The 24584-nt window shown below is 39.6% G+C and overlaps 1 protein-coding gene across 2 annotated transcripts in view; it reads left to right on the top strand.

The window, feature by feature from the left end:
• lingo1a (leucine rich repeat and Ig domain containing 1a) overlaps positions 1–24584 on the top strand; it is a 129303-nt gene that overhangs the window by 83714 nt on the left and 21005 nt on the right. Inside the window, exon 1 of one of the 2 annotated variants that reach the window (XM_084934028.1) lies at positions 19657–20340. The exons of the other annotated variant lie outside the window; for it this stretch is intronic. The gene's annotated coding sequence lies outside the window, so the exon portion shown is untranslated. Of the gene's footprint in view, positions 1–19656; positions 20341–24584 lie in introns of those variants that run through there. 2 annotated transcript variants of the gene reach the window in all.

The following is a 24584-nucleotide window of genomic DNA, read 5'->3' as shown; positions in this document are numbered from 1 at the left end:
TTCTTCAATTGTTTTGTGTGTTTTCAACTGTAGTGATACCGGAAATACTTTAGACCATGAATGTTGTTGAAAAAAGAAAAAAGTCCTTGAGAAATTGTATAAATAGACATTGTAATGTATGCATGCATGAAAACACAAGTTAAGTAATAAGTGCCGCATCTTCGTCTCTTCTCCATCACTTCCAGCTACATGTTCAATAGATTTTACCTCTGTGTGCTAAATCATCTGCTCGGCAGTGGTGTCTGTTGTTTTCAGGGTTCTATGTGATTGTCACTAAAAAGAAGAAAAACCCTTTTTGTAACTTCACCTGTCTCTGCTCTTCAACTGGGTCTTCATTTAGCATGCTGAACTGGAGGTTACCTTACAGTAGAAACTGATCAGAGACAACATTGCTTTTGTACTGGGACATTATCAAAATGAATTAATTAAAAGAAATCAAAATAGAGTAAACATACACACACAGCTGACGGTGATTACTATACTTCAATTTCAAAGCAAAATTGAAGAAGAATTTAAAAAATCTTTCAATTGATGTATAGCTTCACTAGTATAAACTACTAAGCAAAAGTGTAAAATCAAAAATCAGCTTCTGAATAGCAAGGACATTATTTCATGAAATATCAAAAACATCAAGTCATTTTGAAGCTCCCTGTATTTTTTCCTACATTCTTTATTACTAGTAAGCAGATTTATTTTCTGACATTTCACCCCATCAGTAGCAATCCAAGGAACCATTCAGACATTGGCTTTTTGTCACTGAAACTGCAAATAATGACCTCAGTGCAATCCGCAAATACTACTCATTGGAGACACATAAACACTAAACATACACTGCAAGGGAGCTGGCCAGTTGCCCTGACCCATACAGTGAGAAATGGCCATAACCCTGGAACAAATAAAGCCACCCAATACAGACCTAGCATTTCCCCACCTGGTAATTGCCTCAGAAATGGCATTGAAATAATGAGATTCAGCTGAGGCAGTACCGTGGCTAGTCTGAATGCAACACTTTTGTACCTCAGCTATGCAGCTGTGAATGTGCGCACAGGATTTAGTGTATGTACAAATATCAATGTATTTGTCATTTGCCTCTGCAGGGTAGGTAGGTTGAAGAGGTTAAATGGTTTTATTTGCTACTGCACATTTACTCTGTTGATCGCCATGCTGTAGTGGAACTGCTATTGTACAGTATCATAGAGGTACTTATCCTGCAACCTGTGAAAAGCTGGGACAAACCACACTGATTTGAGAACAGATTTCATGTTGCTGACTGTCGTTTAAAATTGCTTTTTTCCTTTTTGAAATATAACTAAAATGTGATGTTAGATTAAAGCCATAAATAAAGTAGACATTTTTGTTGCTATATCAATAATTTATTTATTTAATCCAGCAGTTCTCAAAAGTCACCAAATCAAACTTCTCAAAGTATTTATACAGTTTTGAAGGCAGCACGAAGATTAAGTAAAATGAAACTCTTCCTTAAATGAGGATGTCAGGGATCAAATCTGAAGGTCAGCCACATCTTTTTTTCCCTGTGAAGACCAAAACCAAGAAATGTTTTGGCGATGATACAGATTACAGATTCAGGAAGAATGAAGTGTCAAATGATGCACACTAATATAGCACCCTTTAATCTTTGCTAGCTACTACAAATTTTCAGTGTGTTTCTCATTCACACATGCTTACCAAAGTAAATATGTTGCAAAACGCGAGGGCTTGTAGAATAAAATACCCGGCCTCGTGGCAGTTGGTGATACAGTCATAGGACAGAAACTTTTTCGTGTTCCTCACTTTAAATTTCTTAAAATTATTTTGAGTTCATGAAGATGAATCATGTTCAACTATTGTTTGAAATACATTATTAATTCCATGTGTTACCTTTTTTTCAGCTAGTCATATAAAAATGTTGTGATCACATCTTTTCAAACTTTGCTTTTCTGGTTGCCATAGTGACACATCCCTGGTTTCTCTACGAGAAAAACGTAGCAATTCATGTCTATGAACACAAAAAAATGATCAATCTTTTTGTAACTATTTCACTGCCATAAGACTGGCCTTTACACTCACCCACTTTTTGCTTTGAGTCCAGTGTTTTGCCCAGGGCCAGTCTACACAACACTATCCTACCTCCCCATAGGCAGGATAGTGTACTGAAAGAAGAAAATTTCAATACCAAGCACAAAAATTAGCAATTCAGATACAATTCAGCATTACAGCCAATAAAATTAATCATGAAAGAATGCTGATAACACCTCTGGGAACCCCAAATTCAAAAACATAAAATCCCTCAGGGTGATTAAAGAAAAGCTCTTGGTCTCAGTAGTGTAAATTCTACTACTTTGCGTTTGAACCATTTCCAGCGAATGTTGACAGATGCAGCTCTGTTTGAGTGTATTTCTGACAGACTTTGGATCGCAGTGGGTTGCCCATGCTGAAATGTGTATTGTTGTAAATCAAACAAGACAGAACTGTGGATTTTGTTTTTCATTTGATTCATTGTGATTAATAAGCCATACACCATGTGGTGCAGTGCTAAACTCAGATAGCAGCTGGTAGAATTCTAGCAAGGTCAGAGAAAAACACTCGAGGACTTCAAATAATTTCCCAGACCGAGGATGAAAATGCAAGTGTGATGAGAAACTAACTTCACTGAAGAATTTTGAGTCATGCATTACAATAATTAATAGCATATATATATATATATATATATATATATATATATATATATATATATATTCTATAGATACATAAATTATTCATAATAGTGCCCTTAGAGATACAGTGTATTGCAATCACTGCTGAATTAATTTGTGTCTGGACACCCATATGCCCAAGCCAAAGACTCATTCTCTAATGTTATTCCTTGGCAGTTGTGCCCCAAGCGGAAATCAAAGAGCAAAATAACTGTGGCATGTCTTTGTGGTCACCAAGCTGCCATATTTTCTCTTAGAAGTTGGCAGTTTTATATTTGTTTGCAGCAAGAACAAGCTTTTAAGAAAGAGAAGAGAATGAGTTTATGTTGATCAAGGTTACGGAAAATAGAGAAAGGAAGAGAAAATAAATAAATACAAGATTATTTATTTAGGTCTGCTTTACTTGTTCATATTTGTTGTGTATTTTATTTTTATATACTCGTAAAATGAAATGTATTAACTCAATAGAATATACAGAGTGCTACATGCTTAGGATGTAGGATTTATTTACTATAACGATTATAGCATATGTGTGTATATACAGTGGCTTGCAAAAGTATTCGGCCCCCTTGAACTTTCCCACATTTTGTCACATTACAGCCACAAACATGAATCAATTTTATTGGAATTCCACATGAAAGACCAACACAAAGTGGTGTACACGTGAGAAGTGGAACGAAAATCATACATGATTCCAAACATTTTTTACAAATCAATAACTGCAAAGTGGGGTGTGCGTAATTATTCAGCCCCCTGAGTCAATACTTTGTAGAACCACCTTTTGCTGCAGTTACAGCTGCCAGTCTTTTAGGGTATGTCTCTACCAGCTTTGCACATCTAGAGACTGAAATCCTTGCCCATTCTTCTTTGCAAACAGCTCCAGCTCAGTCAGATTAGATGGACAGCGTTTGTGAACAGCAGTTTTCAGATCTTGCCACAGATTCTCGATTGGATTTAGATCTGGACTTTGACTGGGCCATTCTAACACATGGATATGTTTTGTTTTAAACCATTCCATTGTTGCCCTGGCTTTATGTTTAGGGTCGTTGTCCTGCTGGAAGGTGAACCTCCGCCCCAGTCTCAAGTCTTTTGCAGACTCCAAGAGGTTTTCTTCCAAGATTGCCCTGTATTTGGCTCCATCCATCTTCCCATCAACTCTGACCAGCTTCCCTGTCCCTGCTGAAGAGAAGCACCCCAGAGCATGATGCTGCCACCACCATATTTGACAGTGGGGATGGTGTGTTCAGAGTGATGTGCAGTGTTAGTTTTCCACCACACATAGCGTTTTGCATTTCGGCCAAAAAGTTCCATTTTGGTCTCATCTGACCAGAGCACCTTCTTCCACATGTTTGCTGTGTCCCCCGCATGGCTTGTGGCAAACTGCACACGGGACTTCTTATGGTTTTCTGTTAACAATGGCTTTCTTCTTGCCACTCTTCCATAAAGGCCAACTTTGTGCAGTGCACGACTAATAGTTGTCCTATGGACAGATTCCCCCACCTGAGCTGTAGATCTCTGCAGCTCGTCCAGAGTCACCATGGGCCTCTTGGCTGCATTTCTGATCAGCGCTCTCCTTGTTCGGCCTGTGAGTTTAGGTGGACGGCCTTGTCTTGGTAGGTTTACAGTTGTGCCATACTCCTTCCATTTCTGAATGATCGCTTGAACGGTGCTCCGTGGGATGTTCAAGGCTTGGGAAATCTTTTTGTAGCCTAAGCCTGCTTTAAATTTCTCAATAACTTTATCCCTGACCTGTCTGGTGTGTTCTTTGGACTTCATGGTGTTGTTGCTCCCAATATTCTCTTAGACAACCTCTGAGGCTGTCACAGAGCAGCTGTATTTGTATTGACATTAGATTACACACAGGTGCACTCTATTTAGTCATTAGCACTCATCAGGCAATATCTATGGGCAACTGACTGCACTCAGACCAAAGGGGGCTGAATAATTACGCACACCCCACTTTGTAGTTATTTATTTGTAAAAAATGTTTGGAATCATGTATGATTTTCGTTCCACTTCTCACGTGTACACCACTTTGTATTGGTCTTTCACGTGGAATTCCAATAAAATTGATTCATGTTTGTAGCTGTAATGTGACAAAATGTGGGAAAGTTCAAGGGGGCCGAATACTTTTGCAAGCCACTGTATGTCTGCATGTACTCTAGCTCCTCCTTAATGGGTAGGCCAATCTGAACAACATTTTGCATTAACATCATATCATATTTTCTTAAAGATTTATTATAAGTCCTAGTTCTTTTTGATTTTTCTATATATTATTTTCATTTCATCAGCCCCCTGCAAATGTGACGTTTCCTTCCCCATTTGTTGGATCAATGTCTGCTGCCCATACTTAACAGACACCACAATTTGGACCTGCAGCATAATTTTGTTTGAGTTATTGGTAAATATGGAATGAAGAATTTGGAAAAATGCCACAGGCCTGGCAAAAACTGCCTGTAGGGGAGGTTTTTGCCACTACAACTAATTACACCAATAGCACAAAAAGGATAATAGTAATTCTCAAAATAATGTCTTCAAATTCTTTACTTCTCTTACTGCAGCTCACTTATTGTATTTTTTTTAAATAATCAAACTTTGGTTTCTCAAGTACTAAATGGTAGCTACCAGTAGAGTTTGCTACTTTAACTGGACCCTGTGGTTTGATTCTCTGTGCCGGATTATCCTTTATGAAGATCATTAGCAGTCTGTGAAGTCTGTCTTGTGTCATTGTACTCAGAAGCTTTTTATATTTTTGTTTGTTTGTTGCACTTTTAGGAAACTGTGATCTCCTTCAGCAACTTAACTGGTGCAAAAAGCAGTGGGACAACCAAATTCAATTCGATTATTGGAGACTGGAGGAGAACTCAAGTTTCTGTAGTTGTTTAGTTCCAGCATCTAGAAGTCTGCTCAAAGCATTCAATTCTGCAGGATATCCTTTGCTTTTAATGTGTCTGGTGTCACGATGTGTCACGGCTTTTTCCAGTGCAATGTTTCCCTGGGGAAAAGTTCTAGCATTTTTCTTATTGACAGATGTGATCAGATTCACTTCCCCAAATATGTCTCTGTGCCCTGGATGTGAGAAAAAAATACTCTTCCACAACATCAATAGCGTAGTCCAGTAAAACAGCTTGTAAACCTGTTGTGTGGATCCATTACTACCTCACTGTCTCCCTTGTAGTTGAAGATATTTTTCCTTTTTTGGGGGAGGGTGTCACAGTGCACTGTTTCAGGAAATCGGGTCTCTGCATCCAACTCCTGCGCCAGATATTTTTCATTTGACTGCATGCTTTCAAATTTGCCATCAGTGTGATTGTCCAACAGGAATCATTTTGTCACATTCAGCTGTACTACTGCACTAAGTGCGCAGAGTCTTACCAGTAATATTTATCTCATTTAAAATGCCATACCATGTTATGATGGCGCATGAATGGTTGCCTTTTGATCTTAGCTGTAATGACTTCAGCTTCAGATCTAGTTTTAGCTTCACAAGCAGCAGTTGGACTTTCATCTTGTGACACTTCTAGCATTGCATCTCGTGCTGCCTCTAACTGGGTTTGAGCACATGTGTACCTGACCTTCACGTTTCACAAACTCTGTTTTGAATATGTTTATGTTTACCCATCATTTGATCTACCGTTATTGTCCTTGATCGCTCGTGTCCATAATGTCAACATCCTGTCCACTAATGTTCCCAGTGACATAATTCGTGCAAGGATGCGTGCAATCGGTTATCTCTGCGAATTCCAGAAAATGCTTTCTAATCTCTGCGCTTCTCCCTCTGTGTTGTAACAAAGTGTACAATCACAGTCATCTGTTCTGTTCTGCTCACAGTAGGAGCACAGTCTAAAAATATGGAGCAGCATTTAGCTGACCGCAGCACTGTGAGAATTTCCTGCTGAATGTGAGATGCTTTGCATTGCTGTCATTTCATTTGGTATGTCCTTGCGTAAATAGTGAATATGTATTTCTTTTGAAGTTACTCTCCATATGTGTCCAGCCATAAAGCTGTCAGATCAGCCTCACTAGTTTAGGCAAACTGTTACTGTTCTTCAAACAACATATGCGCTTATGTGGAATGCCAGTTTTTGCATATACATTACCTCATAAGAGGAAACTACTGCTATGACTCATTCTCAATTCATTGTCTTGGCCTGTTCCCTACTGATTTTGCATCTGCACTATATAGATAAAAGTCCACGGCCACCTACACATTACACCTACAGGAGCTTCTGGCCATGGAAGCCCAACACACGAAGCTCCTGGCACAACGTTTTTTTTAGGTTTGGTACTCTGTCGTTCCTGAATAGGTAGAGCTTTGGTGCCTTTTATGAACTATGCGCCTCAGCAACCCCAACTGTGTAACATTATGTGGTCTGCCACTTTGTGGCTGAGTTGCTATGGTTCCTAAACTCTTTTACTTTTCAGTAATGCAAATTACAGCTGATCATGGAATATTTTGAATGCAAGAAATTGCATCAACTGACTTGACTCCTATGGCCCTTTAGAACAAACCATTCTTTTACAAATGTTTGTAAAGGCAGAGTGAATGGCTAGGGCCTAAACACCTTTATCATCTAATACCTTTGTTTATATACAATAGTGTACAATAGAAGTCTTGTTCAGTCCGTTGTTAAAACCATCTAACTTTGTGTGATTTCTCTCTAGCGTCACTTTTTCCCAGTCTTTAACATCATCTTTTGATAGGATTTTATCACACCCCTCCATGATGTCCTTGGGGTATTGTTGTTGGGCATTTGATTCATCAAAATACCCCAAATCTTCACTTTTTATATAAGCAGCCAGATACTTGACATGCTGTATTGTTTTTCATGGCTTGTGAGAGCTTGGAGTGAGTGTTAGTAGGCAATTGGTTGTCCAGAGTAACTGCCACATTCCTCACCAGTATTTTTTTCCTCTCATTTCCCACCTTTGTCCAGAGGCCTCCACAGGCAAAGGAAATCGCCTGACGAGGCTGACCCTGAAATGTGTGAGGAATTAAAAAAGCAAGCTGCCTTTTAGTTACTTGGCATGAACATGTTCTCATGCTCTCTTTAACAGAAACAGGTTTTCGTTGCCCGGGTGGCGCTCTAATGTGCAGTAGATCACAAACCATTGGTTGGTGTGTTAAAGACAGACATGTTGCAACAAAATATTCTAGGTGAGGGTGAAAATTTGACTTGGCTATGATACCAATGTGACAAATATTTTAAAATAAAATGATGGCATTTATAAACCAGTGGATTCAGAGTGTTTTTAGAATATATTAGATGAGAAGATTGCCTGGACCGACTGATGAATACTGGATGAATAGATAGAGTGAATTTGTGTGAAGTAAATCTAAGCTGTAAAAAGGAGGCTGAGTAGATAGTTTTGTAAGGTTAGTAAATTTTGCATATGTTCTGCTCAGGTTGAAAGTGTTGTTGAAACACACTTGTGGTTGAATTTAATCTATTTATTTGTCTAGAGCAGTTAGTGTTTAAATACTTCCTAGAGGCACATGGATTAAATATTAGCAATAATATTAAACACTTTTTGTTAACCAGTTTGACTTTTGTATGAAATACTTTGTTCTAGGCCTGTTTTTAAATTACGCAGCTCGTATACATCGGCTTATATTTTTTTCATGACTCATGTCTTTTAGTGACACTGTTAAATGCATGAATAGCGTTAAGATTGCATGCCATGGGAAAACTAGCCAGAGGCGCTGAGCTTCTCTGAGCATTTTTATGTGTTTGACATCAGCAAAGTCTAATAACACAGGCCATCTACATCCTCTGTGAAGTGTACACTATAAGGCCATACACTGTTTGTATCAGATACAGTTTTCACAATGGACAGTTTAACATTTCATAGTCTTATTGTACCAAACAGCTTTGAAGGCTTATTGATGATTGATTTTCCATAATACTCTTAACTAGGCGTGGCTTCTATGATCGAACGTTTTAACTTAACTTCAACTTAATGTCTGTTCGTTTACAGCCAGTGTGAGCTGCAGAGAAAATGAGATTAGACCTTTTGCAGCATGCAATCACTCAGCAGATCAACATGGATTTGGCTGTCAACAATTTACTAAAGTCATGGTGGCGGCTGTAAAGAGATTGAAATCTCTCCCTGCCCTTTGGAATAGTGCAGTGTTAGTGAGGAGTGTATGGGCGGTGGGGGATAGTGAAATTATTTGAAATAGTGATTACCAGTGTATCCTACTCCCAATCTCCCAATACCACTCCCTCACCTTCAGTTACTATCTCAAAAACAAAGGGATACGATTTGATTCAGGTCTAGATTAGCTTTGTGTGTGCCTGTGTTCATGTGTCCAAGTGTTTGCTGGGATTTTTATGTGTGTCTGTACTGCACAGAGACCGAGGGGTGGCAACATCTTTTACAAGGAGCTCTTGTGTCCGGAAGCCATTGTCTGTATGCCAAGATGACAAGCGAGTAGCCCTGGCAATGGATGGTGCCCTGCAGATGAAAAAAATAAATAAAAACAGAGCCATTGTTTCAGAGGCCATGAGCAGAATATCTGCAGGGGTCTGAGGCCAAACCACTGCTTGTAATAGCTTGTCTATAGGGAAACACATTTCTCACATTTGTCTTGTTGGCAAAATGAAAACCCAAACGGCTCGTTCTACAAGATAAAAGAGCAACTACAGTGGTTGACCACTAAATTGTACAGCCGCCATTAAGAGGTTCATTCATATAGGATCGTTTCTTTACATTTTGGAGTTATTTATGTGTATATTTGTTTATTTAAATACTGACTATATTCCAAAAAGTATGCATCCTAAAACCTTTTTTTAAACACAAATTAACAGGTGAGGTCACACTTTTTGCTCATTTTGTTCCGAAGCTTGTCAAACAAGTACGGTATTTCTCTGTATGTTAGCCATGTAACTATGTTTTATGTAAGGCACTGTAGAATTAAGTGTTTGTAATATTTGCATTCTGTCCGATCTTTGAATTTAAAGGATAGTCACCATAAACACAAGAGACAAAAGGACTGCCATGCTGGTCACTGACTGGATCATGAAGCAAATACAAAAAGAAAGACATTCAGTCCTGTTTACACAGTATTAGATCAAGCACTATTGTCTCAAAAGATGTAAGAGAAGAATATACAAAGTGACAAAGCTCCTGCAGATTAATGAAAACTACCGAATAATATTACCCAATATTATTGGGTAATATCTTTGTAAAAATCTGCATTAGAAAAATCTGCAGCATTGGTTGATCAGATAAGTTCAGCTATAGCTGTCTTAGACAGGAGAGTCACCAATTACCTGCTGAACAAGAAAAGAAGGCAGCAGGGATGCAATGATCATATGATCTGTAAACCAGAACTGAGCATCAAGGACAGTGGAGTACACGCTGAACTAGAAACAACAGATAGATGAAGGCCCACAGAGAGACACCAAGAAGAAGGTGAACCCCACCAGAGAGACTAACACAGATCAGAAAAGGTCTTTGACCTTTGTCCAAAAAATGACAGTGGGTATAAGTCAAAGTAAGCAAGACAGAAAATGCTTTCACTCTTAAATTTACTTTAAAAAAACTAAAAAAAATAATAATAATAATTTATTTAAAAAACAACATTGTTGATTTTTTTTTCTTCTGGCTGGATTTATTTATAGTACCTCAGTAAATTAAATGAGTCTTAATCCAAAGTATATTCTTTTGACTCTTAAGGTGATAGCAAGAAAATAATATTCTCTAATTCTCTTTACGTTCTGTCTTTTTATTCAGCATGACCTTAACCACACCCAGCTAACTGACAGCTATTGTTAATGGTGTTATTGATCAAATTTAGCAGCAGTGGTGCTGAATTTCTTTGTTAAGGCTGACACTTCTTAATGAGTGAAGATAGTTTGAACTTTAACATTTTTAAAAAAAAAAAACGAGTGAGATAATTGTAGCTTTCATTCATGTTAGCAATGTTATCCTGTTTGCAAAAAGAAAAGAAAAGAAGCATAATTGAGCTTTCAATAATATGAATATTTCCAGGTCAAACTGTTTTGTTGCTAATTGCTGAGAAGTTTTTATTACATTCTGTTAGTGGTGTTGTTTAAATTAGTCTTTCTAGCTGTGGGCTGCATTATTTAAAGGTAAAACAAAGAAAATTGATCTTTACCAGAGTCCTAAATGCCAAGAGAGAAAATGAACTGACCTGGGACCTGTTGGACTTTCATTTGCCTCTAAAGCATCGAAACACCTGTGCACTGATTCTCCAGAATCAAGTGTTGTATGAGGTTGTGGATGGGAGCATTGCCACTGTCACATTTTACATTAAACTTTAAATATTTCCACTATCTGAATAGTTTCAAATGGTAATTTGATAATGAAAATTGGTTCAACAAAAGAATAAACCCACTCATGTACTAGCTTCTAACATCAGCTATTTTTTCTTGATTGAACATTCTGTCTGCTTATGAATCTGAAGGACAGCATCATTGTTCCAAAATGGAAAAAAATATAAAAAAAAAGTTTATAAAAAATGCAGTAGAAATCAGTGATAATGTGAAATACAAGAACAAAAAATTGCAGAGGATTATGCGGTCTCATTTGGGCCTCAGTGATAGATTAAGCCCCAGCATTCAAAGGCAGTGTGTTCAAGGGTGGAAGTGACTTTGCCAAGACACTGTGAGATAAGAAGCTAACTGTTATTAGTTTAATGGGAATGATAGTCTGCCCAAAGCAGTGTGTGCAAGTGGCATGGGAGCATCATTTTTCTTTGCAGTCTTTCTTGCACTGCACTGAGCCTGAGTAGCGGTGAGAGAGCAGCAACCTGCCAATTGTTTTGTGGGAAATATAAACCACTGAAGACAAAGTATTGCTCATATGACCACTGGGCTAGGTCTAGGTCCAGATCTAGGTCCAAGTTGCCACAGTATTTATTCTTCATTACTATGATAGGCCAGATAATACCTCTGATATCAGTATGGTCTGTGCTAGTAGGCCCAAAGAAACAGTAGCCTTAGAGTTAGTATCCAGGATCCCTTCTTGCTGTATGCTTTTCCACTTAGTACATCTGTGGGAGCAATTGTGTCAAAGCTACTATAACAAGGTTCAGAAATGTGTTCAGCAATGATTATGGGTGCTGAGCTGTTCATTAGTTGACTTATCAATGTGAATATGTCATCATTTTTATGACCATTACATATTCCTTTGGTGTACTGCTGTCATCTCAAACAGATTTCATGATCTTGATGGCTGTCATTTTCATGTTGGATTGAAACTCTTGCAACGTTATGAGTTTCAATTATTTGTTATGAACATAGTTCTATATCTGAGGATGTCATGCTACAAAACCAAAGCAATCACTCCCTAAACCTCACGCAGTCCCAGAACAATATCCTTTACATTGTTAAAGCTTGTTAATAGTGTGCATTACTGCTAAATTATGATTTTGTATTTCTGTAGGTTGCGCATTTGCGAGGGTAAAACTAGATGTCAGTAATGCCAAATCCAATTCTTTGCATATTTGGTTGCTTCCTGCAAGCCCATATTACAATGCTTATTCAGGACCTTGGCAATTCAAAGCCCATTGAGGCACTTTCCCCTTCCAACCTCACTGCTTTCCATTTTCACTGCACCAGCCATTTTACATAGCAGTACAATAACACAAGTCAGGGCAAATGAGTGTGTGTGAGACTGAGTGACAATGAGTGAGTCGATGTATGTGTCTATTATTTATGTGTGAGTACGTTTGAGTGACAGTGGGGAGTGCGTTGCCATTTGTAAGGATTAGAAAAATAGTGAGTAAAGAGATGGATTTTAGGTAAGTGCTGCAAAAAGAAATGCTGCTTTACTTTGACCAACTTAACAGCCAACAAAGTTTGAAGGAAAACAGAAAAGGAAAGTTTATAGGTTTGTAAGTCCTGTTTACTTTGTTTCAAGATGTTTTTCTTGCTGTTGAGTTTTGCTGTGCTGTGCCTGGGTTCTGTTTTTTTTGTTTTTTTTTAGCTTTATATTGTTGTTGTTTCTTTTCTGGAAAAGAAATCGATATTACTTTGGAGCAAGTAAGTGTCATGAGATGTCAAATTTGGTCCCAGCCAGGACCAATGCTTGCCTAACATATCCCCCCCAAAGAGTTTCTGGCTGCTGCATTTTGTGGCACACAGCAAATGTGCAAAGGGTTTCTGCCCAAACCACAGATTCCTGCTATACCCAAGTATTTTTTACATGGTTGTAAAGTTTTAAAAATAGAAAACAACCAGCAAATGCAGATTTGTAACACAAAGGAAAATAAGCAATACTTCTAAACATCTTTAAAAAATAAAAACTCCATCTTTCTAACTATTTTTGTATTTCATGGGCGTGTCATATACTAATGTGCTATAAAATAAAGCCACTTTGTGAGACTGCTGTTGTATGAATAAATAAACCCAGCTTGTTCCCAAAGTCAAGAGTGCTGCAGCACATTTAAAAATCAGAAAATTCCCTTGGGACCCACCCAATATTACATCTTCACTCGAATCAAAATACAAGATAAAGCGATGCATTTCCTTGAAAATTTAATTTTTTAAAAACATGATCAATTGCTAATACTACTCAGTCAAGCGTTAAGGCCAATGTGTGACCCACCTGCCAACCCAATATCACGACAAAGTGTGTAACAACAGAAACGCCGGTCCACCGTGTCAATTTCACGCTTTGGTCTCCAAAACATTGCAGCAAAGAGAGCTATTTTACATGAAAGCATTTAGCAGACATTACTGACACATTTACACGTATATACATATTAGCCCCCTAGCTTAATCGTTTCTGACGATTAAGGACCCGGAAATATCCTTAATACGTTTTTTGCTCACCACCGACTTCGTGTCTTAAAATATATTATCTCCCCCTGCTGGTAATGCAACTTCTGCATGCATCTCCATTTCAGATTTTGGAGAGGCAAAGCGTGAAATGGACACAGCGGACCAACATGTCTATTGCACGTTTTGCTCTGATACTAAGTTGACCTGCCACTGCAGTAAATGAGGACCATGAGTAATATAACAAACTAACCTCCTATTATCAGTTTTAATTCACAAATCAACCCTTACAGTCTCTTCCGTTTATCCCTGTCTGGGTCGAGGGAAGCTGGAGTCTATCCCAGCTACCATAGGGCAGGAGGTGGGGTACACCCTGGACATATGGCCAGTCTGTCGCACAGCCAACAGTAAATAAACAAATATATTTAGATAAATATTTAACTGTACCGAGTTGTAATTTCAACCTGAGGTTTTGTTATTATTCCTGCAGTACCTTGGCAGCCCACCAGGTGAATACACATGTAAATACACACATCAGCCACAACTTTAAAAACCACCATGGGCGTCCCATGGCTGGCAGGGAAAGCTGGCAGTGGATCATTTTGATCCTATGGGTTACAAAGTGAGAGTCTGGAGTCTAGATCAATACCATGGGCTCTTTGTCCTGTTCCTTGAGTCTTTTTTGAACAGCTCTTGTGAAATGAGGCAATGTCCAGCTAAGAGAGGCCACTGTCATTGGGGAATGCCATCACCATGTGGGTGTGCTTGGTCTGTAGCATCCAGATGCATGAAGGTTTCCCAGCAGACAATTGCGCAGCAGTGAAAAGATTCAACTACTTGTTGGCGTCTTAATGTTGATCTGTTGTTGCTGAATGGATATATGATCACACGCTAAAGGGTTAGCTGCAACTCATAATAAGAGTCAATCTGCCTTTTGAAAAAAGAAATACCAAAGGGACCAAAGACTGAAAAACAAACAAAAACAACAAAAATAAAAGGCTGTCGGCAACTGGTGAATTCAGTTTTCACTTGATGTTGAAAACAGTTAAGATTTCACTCCCAAGTTTTCATTTGTCTCCTACTGTGAAGGAAAAAAAATTCTGAACACCAGAATTTAATTTGGCAACATAAATTAAGTCAGAGTGAAAGTTATTCTAGCTTGCAGACACATTTCATGATTCATTCTCAAAAATATATTTCTTTATTTCTGTTGCAATAGTGACTCTTAAAATGATGCCAAAGACTGTATCGGTATCAGAATTCATTAGGGGGCCAGCCTTATCAATAGTTACCCAGCAAGAATGACAACCTTGAAACTTGCTATACAAAGCCACTCACCTATCAAGAACGATTGTAGCATAACAAGCAAATGGTTATTTTATCATCTAATCACAGAGTCATTCATCTTGCAGAGTCATGATTATCCACCTGACAGAAACCCCTCACACCAAGTATAAGAGAAGATTAAGGACAAGCGTGCATGCCAGTGTTGAGGAACACAGCTGAACAAATTAATTATTGATGGGATCCTTTCAAAGCCTGTGGCGTCACTAGGTATCCATTGTTACCTCTGTTGTTGTTTGCAGCTCTTAGCAGGGCAGAGAGGATGGAGACGAAGTAGAGAAGAATGAGATCTACGAACATCGCCTCTCTCCTCCCGCCTATGAGGTGCATCATGTCACAGTCAAATGTTCCCTTTTGGAAACTAATTTTCTCTGAGTTTTATTCATCTAATAACACAGTGAGCATGTTTGACTAGTACTGCAAATCTGTGTATAATCATGCATTTACTTATTAATTTTATTTTACTCATATCAATCAGCTGATGAGTAATATATATTGATGAAACATGTCAAGCACCAGTACACAAAACGTATTACAATTGTTTATTTTTAACTTTATATCTATAGGGATATATACTGTCAGTTCTAGGGTAGTGATCTGGAAAAAAAGCCCCTGTCTAACAGAATGGTTTTATAGCCAGGCAGCGTGGAAATAACTCTAAAATACTGACAAAATTCCTTCTACTCATTGCAAGGGTACCTTGGCCATGCGTGATCTGCTGCTTAAGACATTGACAAGTAGCTGTGGTGCCAGAATGGCTTAAGTTCCTGTGCAGAGTTGCTTTAGGCATGCAAAAGTGACAGATTTCAACACTGCTGGACAAATATTTTGTGTGACTTTGTCATGGTGTAAGCAGATAATATAGGGTACATTATAGTTTTTGAAATCGAAGTTAAAATCTAAATCCTACAACTCTTCAAAACATAGGAATAACTTCATGGTGCTGGTGAAGATGGGGACTTGGATGGGTTCTGATTGAGCAGGGTGAGGCAGAGATGGGGAGGAGGTGGCTGTACAAATGACAGACTGGAAGACAGAAGAGCACTGAGATTTAAAGCACATGGGTTGGAGCTGATTGGCTCACTGAAGGTGGGCAAGAGAATGATTGGTCTTGAGTAATGATGTCAGCATTGACTTTGACAGCGTGGGAAGTGCAGTAAAGAATAGACTAGCAGGTGGACATCAAGGAAGTGGCTAAATGGGTGATTACAGATCTTCTATACTGAACGCATGAATAAGTTTCATCATGAGCACAAAATTGAGAAAAACTAGAAAATTGAGAAAATTGCTGAAAAATCTCAATTTCAACAATTTATTTTTGCCATGCTAACAAACATGCTAATGTTCAACTTTATGGCCACTCGAGGTTAGACAAGATTAATGTGACTCTATTTCTGAAAATGAATTAAACGCTCATAATTGTGTTTGTATTACATGCACGTGAGTATGTGTGTATTTTTCCTGAAACAATGTAAAATCCATTGTTTTGGTTTTTGGTTTTCATTTAAGACCATTCATTAACTCATGGGCACAGTGCTTTGCAAGTTTTTACCAATCAGTGAGTTAAGGTCCTAATTGTTTATGACATTGATAAAAGTTTCTAATGATATACAGGGAGTGCAGAATTATTAGGCAAATGAGTATTTTGTCCACATCATCCTCTTCATGCATGTTGTCTTACTCCAAGCTGCATAGGCTCGAAAGCCTACTACCAATTAAGCATATTAGGTGATGTGCAACTCTGTAATGAGAAGGGGTGTGGTCTAATGACATCAACACCCTATATCAGGTGTGCATAATTATTAGGCAACTTCCTTTCCTTTGGCAAAATGGGTCAAAAGAAGGACTTGACAGGCTCAGAAAAGTCAAAAATAGTGAGATATCTTGCAGAGGGATGCAGCAGTCTCAAAATTGCAAAGCTTCTGAAGCGTGATCATTGACCAATCAAGCGTTTCATTCAAAATAGTCAACAGGGTTGCAAGAGCGTGTGGAAAAACCAAGGCGCAAAATAACTGCCCATGAACTGAGAAAAGTCAAGCGTGCAGCTGCCAAGATGCCACTTGCCACCAGTTTGGCCATATTTCAGAGCTGCAACATCACTGGAGTGCCCAAAAGCACAAGGTGTGCAATACTCAGAGACATGGCCAAGGTGAGAAAGGCTGAAAGACGACCACCACTGAACAAGACACACAAGCTGAAACGTCAAGACTGGGCCAAGAAATATCTCAAGACTGATTTTTCTAAGGTTTTATGGACTGATGAAATGAGAGTGAGTCTTGATGGGCCAGATGGATGGGCCCGTGGCTGGATTGGTAAAGGCAGAGAGCTCCAGTCCGACTCAGACGCCAGCAAGGTGGAGGTGGAGTACTGGTTTGGGCTGGTATCATCAAAGATGAGCTTGAAGGGCCTTTTCGGGTTGAGGATGGAGTCAAGCTCAACTCCCAGTCCTACTGCCAGTTTCTGGAAGACACCTTCTTCAAGCAGTGGTACAGGAAGAAGTCTGCATCCTTCAAGAAAAACATGATTTTCATGCAGGACAATGCTCCATCACACGCGTCCAAGTACTCCACAGCGTGGCTGGCAAGAAAGGGTATAAAAGAAGAAAAACTAATGACATGGCCTCCTTGTTCACCTGATCTGAACCCCATTGAGAACCTGTGGTCCATCATCAAATGTGAGATTTACAAGGAGGGAAAACAGTACACCTCTCTGAACAGTGTCTGGGAGGCTGTGGTTGCTGCTGCACGCAATGTTGATGGTAAACAGATCAAAACACTGACAGAATCCATGGATGGCAGGCTTTTGAGTGTCCTTGCAAGGAAAGGTGGCTATATTGGTCGCTGATTTGTTTTTGTTTTGTTTTTGAATGTCAGAAATGTATATTTGTGAATGTGGAGATGTTATATTGGTTTCACTGGTAAAAATAAATAATTGAAATGGGTATATATTTGTTTTTGGTTAAGTTGCCTAATAATTATGCACAGTAATAGTCACCTGCACACACAGATATCCTCCTAAAATAGCTAAAACTAAAAACTACTTCCAAAAACATTCAGCTTTGCTATTAATGAGTTTTTTGGGTTCATTGAAAACATGGTTGTTGTTCAATAATAAAATTATTCCTCAAAAATACAACTTGCCTAATAATTCTGCACTCCCTGTATATATAATTTTTTAAAATGGGTCATTGATAAGGGTTACACCTAACAGCAAAGTAATGATTCATAAATGGAACATGTCATGGCAGACAGTGCAAACACCATGTAAACTTAGAGATATCTATGATGAATAGGTCCGATTTTGCAGTCGAACATAGAAACATACCAAATGTTTAAACTGAGATATTTCGTTATTTCGTGAAAGTTTTTAGCTCATTTTAAATTTCATGACAGCAATAGAAAAAAAAGTTGAGACAGGGCTTACTACTGTAGCATCCCCTCTTCTTGTAATGACACACTCTAAACATCTGGGAACTGAGGAGACCAACTGCTGGGATTTTTTTGAGAGGAATGTTGTCCCAGTCTTCTCTGATATAGGATTCTAGGTGCTCAGCAGTGTGTCTCCTTTTCATAGCTTTCATTTCATGTGCAAAATATTTTCAGTTGGTGAATAGCCTGGACTGCAGGCAGGCCAGCTAAAGCCATGAAGTTGTAATAGCTGCAGTATGTGGTTTAGCAACGTCTTACTGAATGCAAGACCGTCCATGAAAAGTACGTCATCTAAATGGGAGCATAAGTTGCTCTGGATCATGTTAGCATATGTTTTTTTTGTATGATAGATTTCTTATCCTGGATCCTGGACAGTGTTTACAGACAGTGACTTCTGGAAGTGTTCCCCAGTCAAAGCAATGGTTTCCATGTCAGAATCATGCCTGTATTTAATGCAGTGCTACCAGAGGGTCTGAAAACCATGAGTGTCCAGGATTGGGGGTTTTTGGCCTTGTCCTTTGCACACAGCGATTTCTCCTGATTTTTTTTGATATTGTGTTACTGCAGAGGATGAAATATTCAGAGTCTTAGCAATTTCATGATGAGGAAGGTTATTCTGAAATGGCTCCGCTATTTGTAGATGCAGTTTTTTGTTGTTTTTTTTCCAGATTAATAAGCCTCTGCCCATCTTTTCTTCTGAGAAACTCTTTAAGTTGCTCTTTTTGTACCCACTCGTGTTACTAACCTAAGTACCTGGAAAACGTCCCTTCACCTGTTTCTTTTTTAGTACCACTTCCTTTTCCAGCCTTTTGTTGCTCTGTCCCACTTTTTTACTCAGAATGTGTGGCGACATCAAATTCATAAATATCTATTTTTCAGTGACACAGTAAAAAGTCTCAGTTTAAATATCTATTTTTTCTATGTTTTGTTGTGAAAAATGTGATTACAAGAAATTACTGCGTTTTTTACACAGCAACCCTTTTGTGATTGGGGTTGTAATTTTATTTTCCAGTTTTAAAAATCACCTACCATCTCTAAGTGATCGTCCATAGACTCAGTTTAAAAATCACAGGAGGTAAAATATCAGGTATGTATTAGGGAGCATACTGCACAGACTGCCTCATGGAAGAAGCAGTGTGTTGTGAATGCCTGTGTATGTTTGACTGCAGTACCCGAAGCCCACAGTGCCATCAGGCCTTTAAAAAGGGAACTGCTACTTTCTCATAGACTCCCTTCCTTCCTCCTCTCACGTTCCCTTTTGGTTTCCACTTCTTTCTCAGACACATATGTGATTATATATAACCGTATTTTCCATGACGTTTCGGTGAAGCATTTGCACGTTACAAAGGTGTCGCGAACAAATTAGGTTCAGTTTACCCTCAGAATATATTGCTGCTTTATGGCCCATGTGCCCGTGTGCGTCAACGTTTCTGTGCGCGCCAGAGGAGAGGCTGAAATCTGGAAAGACATATCTGGACATATAAGGAAGGTTAACAAAACGCGTGGGGTCTAATTGAATATACCACTAAATGGACGAATTGCGTATGTGACGTGATAGAACACGGCACACACGCCCAGGCAAACACACAGCTTTACCACACACACTTGAGTAGGACACCGGGCAGAGTGCGTTCCGCTGATCATCTCCGTCCCTCCCTCCAGCAATCGGATTGCCTGTGCCACTGACGACAGCCAGTCACACAGTACCGAGAGTGTGCTGTGGAGAGACTGCATCAGGGAGCTGTGCGCTTGGATCGGGAGCGGTGCGTGGGAGTTGTTCTCTACCTGCCATTTGCATTCCTTCTTTATTCTCATCGGACGAGTTCGGGCTCACAAGGAGCCCCATTACCAAGGGAGGATCGCGCTGTATGTGCGCGTTTGTGTGGGTTATCTGTTTTAACTACTGCTATCGTCTCAGAACTGCAGCAGTGCCGTTTTGGAGAAAGTCGTTGGAAATCAGCAGGAAACGGCTGGCTGGTGTCTGTTCTCCCCTGTCATCTTTTAAAGCTATCTATCAAGGAGATGGACTTGAGATAGTGCGTCTCAGTTTAAGTGTTGGTGGCTGGGAGTTGCCGTCGGGAAGAAATGCGAAAGGATGCTTGGAAGCAGTGAGGGCTACAGCAGGTGAGTATTTGGTTAATAAAGCCAGTGAAGTAAAATAAAATACATTTAGGAAAAACTGTTTTTTAAAAATAAAAATAAAAAAATAAATAAAATTATGCAGATCCATTTCAGTTTCCGTGCTTATGTCACTGCGGTTTAATGTGGGGTGAGGCCAAGATTTTAGAGAGGTGGATAGTATGCAGCCAAACCCTGGTCTCCCCCTGGCTACTTTGAAGAAAACATCCATCAAATATGTGAATTCTAGTGCGCTAGTAGCGACATCAGTTCATAAGAGAGGTTTATTTGTAACTCCAAAGAGCGCTTTCCGATGTCAAATCAACAATATACATATACACATATATTCCTGCAAGTCCCAAATGATAAGGACAGAATTTGTTGACAGGACAGAAAAGCAAACGGGGACTTGAGTGTGATTAGGCGGCGTCCTCTGCAGGTATCAAAACATCCAATAAACACACATTCCAAATTCATTTAGAGTTTTGTTATCGGTGCACATTTTAAATCTGCTTTTCTGCTCATTTCTGCGTGTGCGTGTGCTCGTCCGAGAGGACGAAAGCTTAAAGCATTAATCAAATTTAATTGTCCCGCGAATGTGTGCGTGTGTGTGTTTGTGTTCGTGAGAGAGAGAGGCAGAATATGGACTGTGTCTGTGTGTGTGTGTGTAGGGAGGTGAGTGAATTGCAAAATGTTATCTTCATCTAGCCTTTATTTGACCACGTATAGACTCTGCTGAGATAACATTTGTCATTGTGTTGAAGTGTGAGGCAGTCGTGATCCTCCCTCCTATGCCATTTTATTCATCTGCAAAGATGGCTATCTGTTAAATGGGCAGCGTATAAAAAGCAAGCAGGCTTCTGCAGCGGTGTGGTGGTGCATTTCTTTTTTTCTTTTTTGTGAAACGACTTGGGACTCTTTGTTTTCAATTAGACTACAGACGTAGGATCTATATATAGCACCAATTGCGACGAAACAGTCCACAAGATGAAACTTGTGCGTTTATGGTGCCACACTCCATCTGTTGTTTGTTATTAGAGGCTGCATTTTTAGGGAATGTGACAGCGGCCCCTGAATGTCTCCCCGCTTTATTGTGCAGCACAGCCTATTATAATGTGTGTACTGTTATATGCATATAATTCTCACAAAAGCTGTTGAGGCAGAGCATCAGAAGACTCTGTGATGCTGTGCCTGCAGACATTCATAAAGTGCTGTAGCTCTATTGGTTATAAATAGCCGGAAGGAGCGGACAGCCAGCTCGAACCGGAGCAGCCTCCAGTCGTTCCATCAGCAGCAACAGCAGCAGCACAGCTTCTCTGGCATTATCTGGGCGCACAATCTAACGTGATAGATAGGGGGTACACTTTGAGATATCACACAGCCACAAGGGTGTGGCACCTGTATGTGTGTGGGTGAGTGGGGGGCTTTGGTTGGATGGTCCGATGTGCTCTCCCTATCAAGGTACCTTTGTTTGCTTCTTGGACTCAGTAATGACTTTAGAGTGACCCCATTACAGTAAGTGTTTTTCTGTTTTGTTTTAAATCCTGCCCTGTGGTTGTTAATTTCATCCCCAGGCTTAAAGCCCTATTTCTGTCATGTTTTACTGTTTTTTGTTTTCATTGATGATTGGCACACTGCTGACTCAATCATAGCTGCTTTGCAGCAGTTAAGAGGCTCCTGAAGTGCATGATCCGCTTTGTCCAGACGCCCCGGCTGCCTTCATTAAACAAATGTGCAGCCGCTGACCTTGACTATCTACATTTTTCAGTAGGATTAACCTCTTTGCCCTACAGTACAGTAGGCTATGACACACATGTAGAAAACGCTCCTCTCCATTCTGGCCTACAAATTCATGCTGCTGTTGGCATGCAGTATTGAATTACAACGCGCTGATCAATGTTTGCAATAAGCTAAATCTCTACATAGCGGGCAGTATAATACAGAGTATCAGATATCACAGGAAAATCTTGATCCTCGTAACACCATTATATTTCAGTGAAGAATGGTTATGTCTTAGTAGCCCATGCTTGAAATGTAACCAGATATAGACAGAGAATGTAACAGTAAACTAATAAGATCAGACTGAAATATGTGTGCAGCATTATTCATTCATGGTAGAGATCAGCCTCATCATAGACAGCAGACTGGGACAGAGAAGCAGTCAAGACAAAGTGGGTGGTGATGGTGTGGACCATGATGTTAGTGTATGATGACTGATCACAGGCTTGCTTTCTCACAACACACTAAGTGACCAATAGTGAGCGGATTTATGATGTGTTAACATGTATCCTGGAGACACTCATCCTGGGTGTAAAGCTAACACCTACTGCATTGACAAGGTGTTTATTAGTTCCCAGTTGTGAGGCCATGGTGCCCACATAATGCTAGGATGGCAGCGCTGAGACTTTTCACATGAGACTGCAATTACGTTGCTTTTATAAGCCCCCGGCTGTCATTCCACTTTTTGCCCGAGGCTGGGTGGCGTGGTTATAAAAGATCTGTAGTGGGATCATAGTGGCTATTTGATGGGAGGAGGAGGAAGCATCTTGTTCATGTGTCACTTTTTTCCTTGGCTGATATCTTTAGAAGTGGGTAAGGAGAAGGAACAGCTATATGTGCTGTCAAAAACTCATGAGCATTTTTATTCTCGCTTTTGTAGTTTCAGCAGTGCAATCACTTTCATGTAAGTATTTCCATCTATTGGGAAAATGTCCCAGACAGCCTAGCAGAGGTGCTGGAAACAGCTCCTCAACAGTGTCAACAGCAATCTATTTCTTTTCTTTCCCATAAGGCTAACCTGCCCAAGTCAAACGCAACTTATGAAATGCAGTGTAATATTTTTTATAATGTAGCAGCTGGCTGCCATGTAGGGGCTGTGTCTCGTTGCAGATTGAAGCTACTTTTATGTGTTACACTCTGTGTTTGTGTTTCTTTGCAGTTGTGCACATATTATATATTTACTGGTCTTGTGGTGGTGCAGTGTCAGGGTTTGTTAAAAAACTCCAAAAAGATAAAGAAGCACATGTTTAATATGTTACGTTACTATAAAAAAAGTTCTTTAGAATATCTGTTAATTTATTCTGAATTTCTACAATTTTTACTGTAAATGATTCACTGTTTAAAGATATTTGAGGATATGTGGCCCTTGCTGTGCCCTCAATTTTACCACAATAGGGCGATCGTGGTTCAAGAGTTGGGAGTTCGCCTTGTAATCGGAAGGTTGCTGGTTTGAGCCCCGGCTTGGACAGTCTCGGTCGTTGTGTCCTTGGGCAAGACACTTCACCCGTTGCCTACTGGTGGTGGTCAGAGGGCCCGGTTGTGCCAGTGTCCGGCAGCCTCGCCTCTGTCAGTGCGCCCCAGGGTGGCTGTGGCTACAATGTAGCTTGCCATCACCAGTGTGTGAATGGGTGGATGACTGGTTGTGTAAAGTGCTTTGGGGTCCTTAGGGACTAGTAAAGCGCTATACAAATACAGGCTGTTTACCATTTTAGTGAAAAATGGCTTTCACTGTGTCGCATCTGATTTCACATTTGTAATTCTAATTGCATTGCCCTTAATCCTGCGATGGTAGAAACATTAACGTGATTATTGTGCACACTAATCCAGAATTTACACCAAAATGGAAACCATTTATTTGTCACATCACAGATACCTGTCACAAAGCTGCAACTACCATACACGTAATATACAGAAATGCACGGGTTTCAAGTCTTGATGTGTGAATTCTAACAGACAATATTCACATCCTGCTGTGACTTGGCTTATACGTTAATATTTAACTGCATGACATATCTTTCATGGCTCATTGCAATCAAAAGCAGGAAACTAAAGAGAAAATTAATGCAAATAAGCAGCCAATGGATGCTTTAAAACTCGGATAAGCAACATATTTTTGTCATCTGAGAAAAAACACCCCCAAAAAATTGGATATTGCATTTTGTTTGCATACTGTATTTCAAGTGACCCGAGAGGGAATGCAGGGGTGTAGTTTGTTGTGCTGTTCTACATACAGTAAAGTAGCATAAAAGCAAAGTATCTGAAAAGACTGGGGGTTTAATTTTTTTTGAAGTCTGAAGTCAGGATTTACTTAATTCCAGAGTGCATGAAGCGCATGTTTGTGCCCGTGTTAGTCAAGTGGGAGAGGTTTAGAATGGAGGGGGTCGGATACCTATCAAATTCAGGCTGTTTTAGATTTCTGCCCACTGCTTACTCCTTAAGTAAAATGTCATTGTAGTGTACAGTCTTGTTAG

The sequence above is a fragment of the Perissodus microlepis genome, chromosome 7 (assembly GCF_051167445.1).
Source record: "Perissodus microlepis isolate ML-2025 ecotype Zambia chromosome 7, ASM5116744v1, whole genome shotgun sequence".
In the NCBI taxonomy this organism is placed as follows: domain Eukaryota; kingdom Metazoa; phylum Chordata; class Actinopteri; order Cichliformes; family Cichlidae; genus Perissodus; species Perissodus microlepis.
This window is presented reverse-complemented; position numbering and strand designations above follow the sequence as displayed.